Raw genomic sequence first — 16742 nt, 5'->3', positions numbered from 1 at the left:
TTTCTTTATCAATAAAATGTGGAAAATAATAGCATGTATGTCATAGAACTTGAATTCCAAATGTATTCACAACGTTTAGTATTAGCATTTATTAGAATTATCATTACTTTCTACCACGCAAGGTATGGGATAAGTAGCTCAATAAGTGTAATCTTCTGATATTTGGCAAAGAGTATCATTAGTAATAGAATGGTGAGTTTAGAACTGAAAGTCTTGGGTTAAAGTCCTAGCTCCTCCACAGAATGTTCCTGACAAGTCATGTTACTTCCCTGAGTCTCAGCTTCTCAAGTGTATAAATTGGAGCTAATGCCTACTTTCAGAGAGCTTTGCCTATCCCACAAGGTCATTGTAAAAATCAGGATAAGGTATTTTGTATTCTGAAAAGTGATATATAAAAGTAAATTATTATAATTTGTAATTCTAACATGTTTTATTATAAAGGATTTAATAAAATTTGTATGGCCCTTGGCAACTTCCAAATATTTTGGAATAATAATTCCTAGCTCTTGTATCACCTTTGAAATAACTGGCTGATTATCATTGCAGAGTTGGCTCAAGAGCTAAAAATGAAACCACTATTGTCAGTTTTTGTGAAGTAAACTGGGTTCAGAGTTGGCTTATGAGACAAAATAATGGCCAGAAGAGCAACTGGCTACAAACGTCCTATTATATCCAAGCCTTTGAGAAACAACTAACCGAATCCTCCCAAATATGTGAACTGAGTCCCCATATTAAAATATAAATTACGAAAACACTGCCAGAGTTAGAGCTCGCTGTGCTTGGAAGAGAATGCTGTGCTGCATTGCAGAGAAATACAAATAGCAAGGCTGAAACCAGTTAAAGAAGTCAGTTTTAATTCCCATTTGCTCCCCAGTTGAAGGAACCAGAGAAACCAAGAGTACCAGAGTTCAGCAGTGGGCCAGAGGGGTCCCCAGGGCAATTTCCAGGGAAAGATCATAAATCAGGTACAAGAAAAAGGCCTCTGTACTACATGCAGTTGCTATAAAAATCAGATTAAATGTGGAAGTTTCCAAGTGAAAATCTTGTTAAAGCAAATAACCAAAACTTGTAATTTTCATGGAAAAATCTGTATTTTAAAAGGGCATAGTGAGATTAATATTCACCACCCTTAGAAAAGATGCACACACTTTCATCCACATGCCCAGAGCTGGTGTGGACTCGGGGTGCTTAATGCTGTAATACCAATACCCTATTCATTATTCACATCAAGCAAAATAATCCCATCGTCCAGTTAGAGGAACCAGACTGAGTTAACTTCCCTAAGCTCACAAGCTGGCTGTTTTCAGGTTTGTTCTTTCTCATAGTAAACTCCACCATCATTCAAGTATATCAAGGAGAGAAATTTCATAAAATGCACTTAAAACTTAAGTGGTAGAAAGAGCTCATGGTTGCCTAGCAACAGGGCTTCTAGAGGTAAGCAGAGTGACAAGCTGAAGAGATCTCTAGAGAAAAGAGGAAACCTGGCTTCTTGCTGTAGCCTTTTCTGTCTATATTAAGTGGGAAAAGCCTTTCAGCGGTTGGAAGGACACCCCTATAAAACGACGTGCTTGAACTAAATGATCACTGGAGTTCCTTTCACTGTTTTATTTATGATTGGATGAACTGTCAAGTTATTTGAGTCTTAGCCTCTGAGACATGACAGCTGGGTTTAGATCCTGATGTTATCAATGAATACAACTTCTTTGGTCATTCCCAGTAAATTCTAGACTTGTCTAATTCTTTATGTAAAATACCACCACTTCACTATATGATTCTTTTCCACGATGTACTTAAAGAACACACATTTCTAGTGCACTAACAGTGTACAAGGCATGGTGCTTATGTTAAGGGACCAAACGTGAGTAAATCGTAAACTCCATCCTCTAGGGGCTTGTAGCCTTGCAGAGGACAGGAAAATGTACACAGAGGTTTATGAAACAATGAGTAGCCTTAGAGGGCAGCTAACAGAAAGTCTTTTTGTTGACTCCCAAGGCTCCGTAGTGATCTGGAAGGCTTTTATTTTAGGATAGAGTTTATATTGTAGTGAGTCCTGAAAATTTGCAGCCATCTTCCATATTTTGACATGATAATAAAGGCCAGGCGTGGTGGCTCACACCTGTAATCCTAGTACTTTGGGAGGCTGAGGCAGGCGGATCACAAGGTCAGGATTTCGAGATCAGCCTGGCCAGCATGGTGAAACCCTGTCTCTACTAAAAATACAAAAATTAGCTGGGCATGGTGGCACGTGCCTGTAGTCCCAGCTACTCGGGAGGCTGAGGCAGGAGAATTGCTTGAACCCAAGAGGCAGAGGTTGCAGTGAGTCATGATCACACCAATGCACTCCAGCCTGGGCAACAGGTGAGCAAGACTCCATCTCGAAAACAAACAAACAAAAAATTGAAGCTCAAGTTAAATGACTTGCCTCAAATCACACACTTGGTAAGCAACAAAAGTAGGATTCAAACTACTGCTTTCTCATTACACATTTAGTTTATTTTTTATTTTTTTATTTTTTTTTTTTTGCAAATTAGGCTCTTGATAAAAGGGGAAAATTGATAAATACATATAAAAGATATAAAAATAAAGTCGTGACGGTCCTTGAAAGGAGGGAGAAATGGCACCTGGAAGGAATGAGGAAAAACTTTTATCAAAAAGGTAGCATTTGAATTCGACATTGTGAGATATATAGAATTAGGTCTCCGAAGATAGGAGGATACAAATCCATGGCAGAGGGCCAATTATGAATAAAAGAAACAAAATAAGATTAGTGAGACTAGACACAGCAAATGTTGAGAAAATCAGTCTAGTTACAATAATCAGATATGAGAAGTAGAGCAGTAGAAGGCATAAGTGAGATAGCTTGAAACCAGCTATGAAGGCCAGGCCTAGGGGCTTTGCAATTAGCAATTGGGAGATATTAACACTTATGAGCAAAAGAATGGTGTCAACATATTTATGGTCTTGATGGAGTCACAGTTATGATGGATAAAAATTGTTGTTGTGAAGACCAATTAGGTGGTAGCTACAATTGTCCAGGAAAAGGCATGAGGTGGCAAGAAGAGTGATAATTATCAGGGAGGGGACGAGAGAATGGACTCAACAGATTTTAGAGGCAGAAAGAATAGTATTGTGGACAAGCTGTCAAAGGTGAGGAAGTGTTCAAGTGGTCCCCTGTAGCAAGTGTACTTGACAGCAGGATAGGGATGTCAGGGCTACAGCTACAGACTTTGGCATCATCTGCCCACAGAAGAATATTGGTAGAATGAGGATGGATAAACAGCCAAGGGGAAGATTAGGTACTATTTATAAATCTGTAGCCCCAAAATTAAATAGCAGGAGCCTTAATTGCAGGAGGCCGTATTTTTATCTTTAAAAATGTTATAATTAGAATACATAGTCAGAAAAGTACACAGATATTGAATGTGAAAATGCCTACCTTTTTACTGAGAGACTGCAATGAAACATCTACATCTTAGGATGCCTCAAGTTCTTCTTTTGTCAAGTTATAGCAGATGGATGACAATTTCCAGGACTCACTGTAATATAAACTCTACCGTAAAATAAAAGCCTTCCAGATCTCTAGGGAGCCTTAGGAGTCAAAGGAAAGGCTCTCTGCTTGCTGCCTAAGGTGCTACTTCCAATTTCATAAACCTCTGTGTACATTTTCCTGTTCTCTGCAGGACTGCTAGCTCCTAGAAGATGGAGTTTGTGATTTACTCATGTTTACTCCCTAACCCTTGTTCTCTGTGTCTTTTCTTCTGTTTCCCAGAGGTAATCACTATAGCCACTTAGTTTTGTCTGTTTTTGCCCTTTATACAGACACAACCACTGAGAATATATCCCTTTGTGTTTGGCTTTTTTTTTTTTTTTTTTTTTTTTTTTTTTTTTTTTTTTGAGACGGAGTCTCGCTCTGTCGCCCAGGCTGGAGTGCAGTGGCGCAATCTCGGCTCACTGCAAGCTCTGCCTCCCAAGTTCACGCCATTCTCCTGCCTCAGCCTCTCCGAGTAGCTGGGACTACAGGCGCCCGCCACCACGCCCGGCTAATTTTTTGTATTTTTAGTAGAGACGGGGTTTCACCGTGGTCTCGATCTCCTGACCTCGTGATCCGCCCGCCTCGGCCTCCCAAAGTGCTGGGATTACAAGCGTGAGCCACCGCACCCGGCCTGTGTTTGGCTTTTTCTGCTCAGTTATGCCTACAAAATTTATCTATAATTTTGCATGTACCAATAAATTATGTTTATTTATTATTGTATAGTACTCTATTGTATGAATAGGCCATGATTTATTTATACATTATTGTTAAATTATTTGAAATAAAAAATAATCCTGCTATGACATTTTTGTGCATGTGTACATGTATTTCTATTGTGAGTAACTCTGCGAATATTATTTTTGTGTGTGTGTGTCTGTGAGTGTGTGATTCTAATTTTTAATGAAGTAGGATCGCATTAGGCCCTTCCATGGGTCATGATGAACTAACCATCTGTAGCTGCTCAACGAGGACATGAGTGAGTAGACATAAGCCAGACCAGAACTAACAAACCCAAATGTGGTGCTATCTCTGAGAGCTTAAACAAATAAGAATGAGAGTATCCACAAGTAGCATTAATTATTTCTTGATTTGAGCTGTCCATTTACAGAGGAGTCTGATCTAAAGAGTGGTACAAAATAAAGAACTTCTATATAGTGGAGATATGCCTGGTAATTAGAAAACAATGTCATGGTTCTAGGTGGTCCATGTTATTTTGAACAAAATAAAGACCAACATATGAAATAGAGAAAAGTGATCCAGTCCCCAAAGCAAATAACAATGGGGGTAAAGTTGTATGTCAGGGTCCTCTCTCCTTCAGCTGGGTTTCGGCTCCAATTTCCAGTGCCATCAGGAAACTGGATTACAAATGCAGTGCAACTCAGGAAACAGAGGCAGAAGCCCAGGTATGTGGTCTGGAAACTCATGGTAGAGGTTAATGCAAGATTGCAACTCACTGACAAGAAGATGTCTATGAATCACTACAGAACAAACTATGGGCTGGTTCAAGCATGACCAGTTCTTGACCCTATCCCAGAGTGGCTACCAGTTTTCTTTTGGTCTCCTTTGGTTTAATCTAAATTGGCCCAGAGCTGAGTCTTTACAGGATAGGCCCAAGAGCTATAGTCCAACCTGGAAGAATGGAGCAGGAATTAGCTCATAATCACGATACCCTAAGATGTTTCAAACCTATGTCTTCAAAGAGAGATCATTCTAAATAGATTACCTATGCATTTTAAAGGCAAAATTAGGAATTTTATTGCCTTACTCTTTTGGAAACAATTTCCTTTGCTCAGTGGAATGTAAAATTAAGACAGACAAACCTCTAACCTATGTGTAGGCTATAGGATCAGAAAGTTGCCTCCCTAGTGGAACCACAGTGGGAACTCAAGGGGAGGGAGTGTGGGCAAATTAAAGGCCTCAAAGAGAAAGCTTGTGATAAACATGTTATGCCCAGGGTATTCTAGTAAAAAATGCTACACACTGTAATACTGAATTCAAACAAGGGAATTAAGTTGCATACCTGCCCTTCTGTTCCTTTTTGCAGTTGTGAGAAAATGCATTCTATTTCCAGATTCCTAAGTTAATGAGTAATACATTGTGTTTTACAAAGGAGCCTCCTTGGAATGCAATGATTGGTTTGTATTCTAGGACATGAGAGCAACTTGGGAGATCTGGGGATGTATAAAATATTTACTCTCACTCCTTGATTGTTAATCTTTACCTTCACTTTCCTCTGCTCTTCACTGGGCAATTTCAGTATTCATTAATTGTTTTAATAGAATATTGTCAGGAAGGGAATAAACAGGAAATCATAGAGTTAATAAAGATCTTTTTAACAAGGTCAAATTTAATAACATGTACTTGTATTTTCTATATGCCAGGCTCTGCCCTAATTGCTTTACTTATATTTACTCAGCTAATTATTATTACAATCTTATGATGTAGGTACCATTATTACAACGTACCTTTGATGAGAGTGCGGTACAGAATGATTATGGAACTTAACCAGGTTTACATGTATAAGTAGTGAAGAGTCACACACAGGTTTACTGGCTCAACCTATGCACTTAACCACCATACTATGCTGCCTTTTAATTATGTGTGAGCACTACAGGCAATAGGAAGACCAAGCCCTAATTTATTCAATAGACCTAACTTTAGTGTCATCTATGAATTAGATACTGCTGTGATCTAAGTGTGGTAAATATGACCAAGACATGTTGTCATCAGAATTCATAGATATATGCTTCAAACTACAGATGTGAAAATAGGCACCTGAGTTCAAATTTTATGTCCAATATTTTCAAAGAATCAAAGCAGAGCTAGGAGCAAATCTATGGTTCTTTTAGCGCCTGGCTTAAACTTTAACTGTAGCCTCGTAGATTTTAACCACAATATTTTACAGAAGAACTTGTTCCTGCAACTCTTTCATATCTGCTGGTAAAATGCCTTTGTCACGATTTCATTTCTTGTTCTTATTCTGCTCATAGTCTAACTAGGTTTCCAATGACTATCTGTTCCTGAGCTGGGGGTAGATGAGAAAACTCCTAGGTTTTAGATCCACCTTGTAGCACCTTGACTTTGTTTAAATGTACCATTCTCAAATATTGAGTTTTGGGAGCTGCGAGACTGGAGTTGAAGGGAAATTGGTGCCGATTGCTAGAGGTCACTGCAATGTAAATCAGACTAACATCTATGCTGTGTTTAGGCAAAGTCACACAACATAATCAATGAAGCTGAAGGAAATGAATATGAAAGCAGTCATTGTGTTGGCCACTGTACAAAAGTGTTGTAACACCATGACACTATCACCTACCCCGCTGAACCCCAGTAGATTTTTATTACATTACATAATACTGGGTGACTTAAGGCCAAGGGTTCATTAGGTTGCATGGAGGCATTGACATTTCAATGTGGTGATGAGTCTTCCACAAATCACAAACATCACTTTCTGTGACTTTCACATCAATCTTGGTAATGTTTTTCATTTTGCCCTTTAAAAGAGACACCTGGTACTTTATTTATTTTTATTTTATTTTTTTTAGACAAGGTCTTGTTCTGTCACCCAGACTGGAAGGCAGAGACACAATTTCAGCTCACTGCAGCTTCAACCTCCCAGTTTCAAATGATCCTCCCACCTCAGGCTCCCGAGTATCTGAGACCACAAGCAAGCGCTGCCATGCTCGACTAACTTATTTATTTTTTTTTTTTGTAGATACAAGGTTTACTATGTTGCCCAGGCTGGTCTCAAACTCCTGGGCTCAAGCAATCTGCTTGCCCAAGCCTCCAAAAGTACTGGGATTATAGGCATGAGCCACCATACCTGGCCGAGACCTGGTGTTTTAGACAATAGTTCCCCGTGGCCCTGACGAGTCTACAATTCTGGAGCTGAGATGAATGGGTTTATGAACCTAGGACATGGACAAAACCCAGGAAATTTTAAAAGCTGTAACTCATCCCTGCCTCTGAGGCCATAGAATGACAAAGTCAGTTCTGTTCAGGCTCCTACTCCTTGCCAAAAAAAAAAACAAAACAAACAAACCAACAAAACAAAACCCCAAACACTATGACTTGCAAAATCACTTATAAAGATTTTCTCATTGAGCAAACAAAAAAATTATAAAACATGTGGGAAATGCAAAATGTCATATCAATTCCAACATGGTTCTGTTAATTTGAAACCCTGAAATATGCACATATAATTACACTATATGAAAACAAATACTGCTTTTGCTTAATTTCAGGGTAGAGTTGGTGTTTTCAATGAGTAACTTGGTACAGTGTAAGCAGCATGAATTTAGGTTCAGAGAAACCAAAGTTTCTCTTAGATTTGCCACTTACCCGGTATGTGACCTGCACTGATAATTTCTCAGAGCCTAAGTTTTTTAATCTACAAAAGAAAGATAATCACACACACACACACACACACACACACACACCCCCCACATACACACCCATCACGATTTGTGAGGGCTGAATGAGATAACCTAGGCAAAGTACCCAGCAGAATTTCTGTCTTGCAGTTTCCATAAAGTTTTCTATATAAATCACTGGAGGAGATCATGTTCAATACAAGAAACAGACTAAGGTGGCCCATCCCAGCAGAGGTGCCACAAAGAAAAAACCCTGTTTGTGTCATTCTTTCTCATTCGAGCTCCCTGCTTGGAATAAATATCCATGTGGACTCATAATAGCGTTTAATGAATAGATAGAACATTTTTTGAACCTCATGCCATAATGGGTCACTGTGAGTTTATTGATAATGGAAAAATAATATTGGAGAAGGTATTGCTGTGATTCGGATGTGGCTTGTTCCTGCCAAAGCTCATGTTGAAATTTGATTCCCAATATGGCAGTGTTGGAAAGTGGACCTTAGTGGGAGGTGATTGGGTCACAGGGATGGATCCCTCATGAGTAGATTAATACCATCTAGGGAAGCGAGTTCTCCCTCTTACAGGATTGGATTAGTTAGCGGAAACCAGGTTGTTCTTTCTCGTGTTTGGTCTCGTTACACATTCCCCTTCTCTTTCCCCCTCCCCTCTTTCTACCATGAGTTGAAGCAGCAAGAAACCCTCACCAGGTGGGCTGCCTGATTTTGGAATTCCCAACCTCCAGAACTGTTATCCAAATACATTTCTTCTGTTAATAAATTACCCAATCCCAGATATTCTATCATAGCAGCACAAAACAGAGTAAGACAGGTGTCCGGATAATGTGTGGTAGCAGAAGCAACACCAGACAGGTGCTAGGTATTTAGCGATCTAGTTTCATCTGGCAGCTAGCTAGCAAGTCATCCAGTTTCTCTGAGTGTCAGTTTCCTCACCTGAAAAATGAGAAAAATGGCCCAATGACCATTACAGCTCTGAACCACTCTTTGAATCTGTGAAGTAAAATTCCTTCATGACAGCGTGAGTTCTGCAGCTCAGCAAATGGACCAACTGCTATGGGAGATTTAGAAGGTTTTAGAGGAGTCAAAAAAATGATCTCTATTATTTCCTAAATGTGGGTTTAGCTTAAGGAGTTTCTGGAGCACTGGCTGATAGCAAAGCAGTGGCTCCATCGCTGAGGAGAAAAGTGCAAATGAGTTTATTCCAAATGGGAATATTGCCTGCAATGCAGCAGTATTTTTCTAACAGTGTCATTAATGAAGCTATTCAATATCTTGAGGGTTTTACAACAATGTCATATGAATTTGATAGCATCTCATTTGGAATGTTTTATATAATACTCATGCATTTTAATAAGCATAATGGGTAATTAAGATGCCACAGTATATTTATTATTCTTTCCTAATACCCTGTGAATCCAAATGGATTAACACATGTATTGCTTTGCATTTTACCCTCTCTCACATTAAGGAAGTTTTTCTAGGTCGGGAGCTGCGTGTCACTTTTCTCACACCCAGCACATAGCATTGTGCTTAAACTGTTATTTATCTGGCAAATAAGATAATGAATCAATATTGGGTCACAAAGATCTGATGAAGTACTGATTTGGGAGTTAATAGATGTTCAGTTCAATGACAGTCTACCAGGAAGTTTAAATTTAGAAAATGTAGAATTCAGGCCCTGTCAGATCCAGGTAAGTAATTCTCACCTATCTGAGCTTGCATGTCTTCCTTGTCAAATAAGAGGATAGAACAAGGTCACTGTAAAGGTATCTTTCCATTCTAAATTCAGTACTTTCATGCTACATACATATTGTATTTAGAAACTACACATATTTAAGGAATAGTAAAATGACTTTTCTCCTCAAAAATATAAAATGACTGTTCAATGCCCAGATAAATTTCAGTTCCTTAAATGTGGCATTCCATTCCTTCATCAGAACATACAATTTATTACATTTGACATGACACATTTTGCAAGGTTACTTTAAACATACAATATTCACTATTGAATATACAACTTTAGAAGATCAATAGCATTTCTGGTCACAATTGTCCACTCATTTTATTTTAAACTTCTTGAGTGAGGGATTATAGTTTTTATTTTGGTTCTCATTGATGCCTTCCATATAAGAGGTGCTGAAATAGATGAAAATATGAATGAATAAATGAGATCAAAGCTTAACTTCCTTCAAACACACACAGTGAATGAATAAAACAATGAGTAAAACCAGTTAGAAAAGAGGAAAGGACTATAGAGGGGATCTCCTTTAGCTATAGGCTTGATTTAATTCAGAGAGATACAGCTCAACAGTATGACTATTGAAAATTCTTAGAAGAAAACTCAGATCAATTGGGCTGACCACATATATATTCAAATAAATGATTTCTGTTAGTTATACCAGGTGAGTAACATGTGAAAGGTATTGATTATGAAGACTGAGTGTCCTAATTTAAAATCTTTTTGTGTGATTTTGAGCAAACTACTAAATACCTATAGACTTAATAAAGTTGTTACTAAATAAGGAAATGCACAGGATAATGCATGAAGCTTAACCTTTTTAAAAATATTCTAAATATGCTAGCTTTCCATTTTCCTCCAAAGATTTTGTATTTCTTACAGTTGTCCATAAGGGAAAAAGGAAGCATCATATGCAGAAAATTTAGATAATCGGAAAGCATAGACCACTTTATGACCTGTAATCTTACTGGAGTCCATGCCATATGGACTTTGTAGCCATTTCTGATCCTTTTCATCTCTTTGCCCTTTTTCTACATTATTGCTTCTTTTAGACTACATTTCAAACCGTATGCCATCACAGAGGTAGCCTGGGCCTAAAGAATTATCATCTACTCACTTTTCAAGAAATAGCAATTAAGGAAACTTGCTTGTACGGAAACTACTTCTGGGTGAGTTTCTGAACATTTTGTCAGCTTTGCAATTTCCAAGTGCAGAGCTGTGTTGAAGGCTTATTTATCTGTCATCTGTCTTCTGAGCGGAGCTTTAGCAAAGTGCCATAATTCTTTGTAAGGCTCGCTTAACTAAAGATTTTAAGATTTCCACGTCTGCCATTATGGAAGAATGGGCTTGGCTTCTGCTGGTTTCTACATTGTCCAGAAAGTTTAAAAGGGCCATTTTGAAGATAGCATTACCAGAGTTCCAAGATCTCATTAAATTAACCAAAACTACTAGAACAGACTTCTTTCCAGTGGCCTGTCACTTGTCTCTTCAGGTTGATTTTATACCTTCCATGTTTTCCTACTGCTGATTACATCTACTGTAAATACTTCTATGTAACTTTCAAGATCTGCCTTCGAGTGGCTTCCTCTACCCATCTGACTTTATCTTCCATTGCTCCCTAAACCCCACTCCCCTCAATTTATTAGTGTCCTACCTCATTATCTTTGCACAAATGTTACCTTTCCCTGAAATACTCTCTGAACTTCTTAATCCTTTTTATCTCTCAAGCCCAAGTCAATTTCATCTTGTCCATAAAGCCTTTTCTGATTTGTCCAACCTTTGTAATGATCAGTTTCTTACTCCTCCTGGCTTCTATTATTGGAACGGAGAATGTTCTGCTTGGGTAAGCTAATGCTCTGTAAGCCAAGCCTTCCCAACTCTTGCTCCCATCAGTCGAGCCTCTTTGTATCCATAGGCAGGCAATGCAATTTTTGTTTTATGCCTGGGAGGAATATTGTGATTAGAAGCAGGGTTTATGAAGAGGATAGAGGATGGGAAGAATAACTTGATTCCTCATTTTTATTTTTTTGCCTCTTTTCTAAGATTGTACGGAATTGAGTTTTATGAGATTTGGTATAACTATTTGACTTACCTGGATATAAGCTGATCTGCTTTGGGCCCCATATGATTGCATGTGACAGCAAATGGGAAAAGAGGATGAATATTCTCCTTCCCCTCCCTTGGCATGAAACTCAGCAGAATTTTGACATTGTGACAGAATTTTGATATTGTGACAGAGTCCAGGCAGGTCACAGGTGCTGCACTTGAATGGGGGATAATTGATAAGTGTGAATGAGAGGAATAGCAGGAAGTGGATGATTTGCCATTTTGCAAAAAGGTATATTTAGAAATAGGAACACTTTTACACTGTTGGTGGGACTGTAAACTAGTTCAACCATTGTGGAAGTCATTGTGGCGATTCCTCAGGGATCTAGAACTAGAAATACCATTTGACCCAGCCATCTCACTACTGGGTATATACCCAAAGGATTATAAAACATGCTGCTATAAAGACACATGCACCCATATGTTTATGCAGCCCTATTCACAATAGCAAAGACTTGGAACCAACCCAAATGCCCAACAATGATAGACTAGGTTAAGAAAATGTGGCACATATACACCATGGAATACTATGCAGCCATAAAAAAGGATGAGTTCATGTCCTTTGTAGGGACATTGATGAAGCTGGAAACCATCATTCTCAGCAAACTATCGCAAGGACAAAAAAACAAACACTGCATGTTCTCACTCATGGGTGGGAATTGAACAATGAGAACATGTGGACACAGGAAGGGGAACATCACACACCGGGGCCTGTTATGGGGTGGGGAGAGGGGGGATGGATAGCATTAGGAGATATATGTAATGTTAAATGACGAGTTAATGGGTGCAGCACACCAACATGGCGCATGCATACATATGTAACAAACCTGCACGTTGTGCACAGGTACCCTAAAACTTAAAGTATAATAAAAATAAAAGGTATATTTAGAGTTTCAGGAAAATCAAAAAGGATGATGAAGAACCCCAAGGCTATCAACAGCAGCTAGCCCTTACCACCCTTACCCTAAAGGGCAAAGGGAGTGAACTGTTGCTGGAAGAGAAAGGTGTGGGGGAGTTGCTGTTAGGGACAGGGCTGCTTGACAAGTGCTGTGGACTTTAATAGAGTAGCACAGCAACTTCCCAAGCCATAGCCCTGTGCGAAAGGATTTGGGAGAATGCAAAGCCCAATCCCAGTCTTCCCTTTCCAAACTTCAGCCTGTTGTGCCTCCTATTGGACAAACTCCAAAGGAAACCACAGAAAGGAGATGTTCATTGCTGTCGTCCACAGCATCCTTGGGAAGAAAAAAGGGTGTAAAGAGAGAATCACATAGAGAGTATCCAGCAGAGGCATCCTGATGATTGAAAGTTTTGAATTATCTGGAGAAGGAGTGTGCACAGTGCTGGGATGAGACAGCAGAAAGGAGCAAGCATGAGCCTGGGTGTACAAACAGCATAAACCTGCATGATTGCAGCCAACTCTGGGATTTGTTGGATACATGTGATAATCCCTGTAGGACTCCCAGAACTATTATAAATGGAGGAAATTTAGAGGAGAGAATAATACCTACCAGTGAAGCTTATAGGGAAGCAGTGAAAGGTTTAGTGATGGCCCAGGAACATGCCACTAGCATGTGTCAGAGCTGAGAAGTCTAACTTGGGTGGTTTCACTGCAGAGCCTGCAGTTTTAACGATTTCACTCCTCTATCTCTATTTTGAAGTCACAGTGTAGGGAGACCTGGGATATTCATGTTATATAACACTTTATATACTGTGCACTAACATCCAGCTTTGAATGACATACTTTGTATTATTTACAGGTAGATCTTATTTTCACAATCCAAATAGAAATATAAAAACTGCTTTTCTTCTTTATCATGAGAAATAACAATGAAATTCTAAGCCTCCCAGCTGACTGAATGGACCCCTTCTTGGCCAAGGGGACCTCAGAGAAACCTTGAAAACTGAGTTCTCAGGCATGATGGGATGGGAGCTTAGACGTGCCTCATTATACCCCTTCCTTTGCAAACTGCTATTAAGCTTTCTTCCCTAAGGGAAAAACAGAAACCAGCCCTTTCAAAAGACTCTACCAATGGTGTCAGCCAACTGCTGGATACTGGTCTACCCTTTTGCAGTTTCAACAAAACAACAAACCACATTCCTTCTGATAGGAGTCCACCAACCATGGAGTGGCTCTGGCCAGTCTAGGAAGAATGTGTAATGAGGGCTTTCCTGTTCTCTGCTTCACCTTTTGCCATCAGAGAGCTGAAAACTCCATGTTGGGGTCACGCGCTTGCAGCCATTTATACTCATGAAGGGACATGAGGCTCAACTGTGCATGCACACATTTCTCTTTTCATAAATATACATGGCTACCACAGCTTACCAACTACATATATATATATATAAAAAAATATATATATATATACATATATATGTATATATATACATATATATATACGTATATATATGTACATATATATATACGTATATATATATATGGCTCAGCATAAATTCCTATTCCCTTTGCCCCTCCCTTGAGGTGTCTCTTTTTGGTTTCTGACCAGAGGCTACACTTCCCAGTCTGTCAGAATGGTCACCCTGTAGGCTGCAACCCTTTATGAGAAATAAAGTTCTCTTTTCCAAATTGATAAACCTAATTATTTTAACATTAACAATAGTTATTATGTATGTTTAGTAGTATTTCTGAGGGCTGAACACATAGTAGGTGCCAATTAAATATTTGTTGATGGCTTAGTAGCCTTTGAAAGCTAAATTTTATAAAATTGGGTTATGTATAAATAAAAACAACTAACTGGCTATGGCTATTTTACCCCCATAGAACTTCTAATGAATGACACAGACAATGACAATGAGTATCCTTGCTTGAAGCTGCTTTCTGTGTATCTCAATTCCCATGTGTTCATACATTTAACATGGGGGAAGAACAACTGTTATATTTTCTATATCTGGCATATATTCTCTCACTGGTAAGGATGTTAGAATGTCATGAACAGGAATTACAATTACTTTGAGACTTTTTATGTAAAGTGAATTGAAGAGAAAAATCACCAAATCAAGAACCAATGCTTTGAGATATATATACAGCAGATCTAGTACCATGTTCTATAAATGAGTGCTTACTGCATAGCACAGTGTTACAGCAGGAGAAATGGCTATTCTCATTCACAATCAAGTGACGAAAAACTGAGAAAATAAAACAAGCCAAAAATTTCCCCACAATTGGATATAGAAAGCTTACTACTTAGAATAGTGTTCTTCCAAATTTTTCTTTAAACTAGGATTTTACTCTTGTACTTAATGTTCAATACAGAAGACACATTGAAGTAGGCATCATCGGTATCTTCATCCTGAGGGCCTCCTCTCCAATAATACACAGCTGTTTTGAAAACTCCGAGTAGATTTTTTACTTAGATGAGAGGCAGGCAGTGGGGTTGGCAATGCCCTTCATGATCCACCTTCTGTGTTAGAGGAAGAGTATGTGATGCCCTTGTTATGGAAGAAGAGCCTGTATTATTGTTCTGCATCTGTTCTAAGATCTCAGATGAGCCATTTGCTGTTCTGAGAACAAGGATGGCAAGTCAGATGTCTCTCATGTTTCCATCTTAAAAGTCATTATTTATTTGTAGATTACTACAGGTAGTCCCCATTGATTTTAACTAGTAAATCATGCAACTTTATGAAGAGAAATTTAACATCTCTGCCTCTTTCATTTTCTGTTTCCCACAATGACCCATGTTTAGAGCCTGAAAAATAGTATTTCACAATGTCCTTCAGGTTCAAACACACAAACTCACATATAGGGATAGATCGCCCTGTGCACCTAGTCTATTTAAGGTTAATAAATGCCACTTACCATGGGATTGTTTTCTTGTACATATTAGTCCTTCTTCCTAAGCTGATATAAGTTCCTGAGAACAAAAATGATTCAGAGTATTTTTTCTGCTTCCTTTCAGGTAAATATGATCCCATCTCCTAAGCCAATTCACACTCAGTGCCAAGGTATACTGCTGACCCTGTCTTGACATGACCTTTTCAGTCATACTCTGAGGACCTATTAGAAATCCTAATATTTCTGTGACTATCAATGACTTTCTTTAAAAAAAAAAACACTAAACTAAGGCTAAAACTAAAAACAACAATTGTGTTTCTTTTATTTCGAATATCTTGCCAAAATGCAACTTTCCTAAGGAAAAATTTGCACCTCTTGTAATGGGGGAAAAACTATACACTTCACATGCATAAGTAGGAAATTTGACTGTGAAAAACGGAAAGATTTTAACATGTGAATGCAAGTATTAATATCAGTAGCTTAGTGAATTTTTAAAATTTTCTTGTGACATAACTATTCTTCTAAAAACCATCTTCCAATTATCTTATACATATGCACATCCTCTGAATACACTCATAAAAATTATTATCTTAGTGACTAAAGGAAAATTGCATTCTCATATTCTAAGTACTGCAATGTAATGCAAGACATTCTAATCATTGGTTCTAATTAAAGTAGTAAATCTCTTAAAAATCCTTGTGTTATCGTTAAAGCCTTGATTTTAACACTCCTATCTTAACAGTGCTCCTTAAAGCAAAGAAGTATGCCCATTACCTAGAATACATGAGCCCTCAGTGCTAGGCTTTTTAGTGAAAGGCAGGATACAGATACTTTGTCAAGTGAGTCAGATGCTAGTGATGCTGTCATCCAATGATGCTGTCTCATCATCACAACAAAGAGCTTTGTCCTGATCATTTGCAGACTGGTAATCTCATCTATTTCATCTATTTGGAGGGCTCATAGAGGCCATGGATTGAATTTCAAAATTCAGTCCTTTGTGTATTTCGGTATATAGGTATTGCTTTTAATTTTGAGGGCTCCCATCATACGACAGACTAAGGTCATTTTTGTCCCATCCTTTTTAAGTGGAAGAACTCACTTATGCAAACGTATATGGAGAATTTGTACAAGCCTAATGGCAGACATTGGCTCTCATGTCTGGAATTATTCCAGGCCACTTCTTATT

The sequence above is a fragment of the Nomascus leucogenys genome, chromosome 8 (assembly GCF_006542625.1).
Source record: "Nomascus leucogenys isolate Asia chromosome 8, Asia_NLE_v1, whole genome shotgun sequence".
NCBI lineage: Eukaryota > Metazoa > Chordata > Mammalia > Primates > Hylobatidae > Nomascus > Nomascus leucogenys.
Note: the sequence above shows the minus strand (reverse complement) of the source record.